Below are 403 nucleotides of genomic sequence, written 5' to 3' on the forward strand. Positions count from 1 at the left end.
TTAATAACCTTTTAACTAACGAATTCTAAGCGCAACTGTTGTCTTATTCGCAATATAGTTAGTATGATACACCAAATAATTTAAATGGTGCGATTACTTTTTGATAATTACTAACTATTGGAACAAGTTCAAACGATACATCAGCTGAGCGGATAATTAACTGTGCTCTCGGGGTTAGTTTAAGTTGAGTTGTTTTTTAAATACAAAATATAGCCTTATTCAAATTTAAAATATAGATCTAGATCTAGTAAACTAAAATAATATTTAATATAAAGTTGATACTGTTTTATATAATTTGTAATCGTAATCAGTATCGCCCAAACAGTAAGAATACTACTTCTTCATCATGATGACGTTGTTTAACCTTGTCAAAATTTCCCCACCGCTACGCAGTTTGCCCATA

Source organism: Physella acuta, unplaced genomic scaffold (assembly GCF_028476545.2).
Source record: "Physella acuta isolate Inbredline_101_S28 unplaced genomic scaffold, ASM2847654v3 ptg001778l, whole genome shotgun sequence".
NCBI lineage: Eukaryota > Metazoa > Mollusca > Gastropoda > Physidae > Physella > Physella acuta.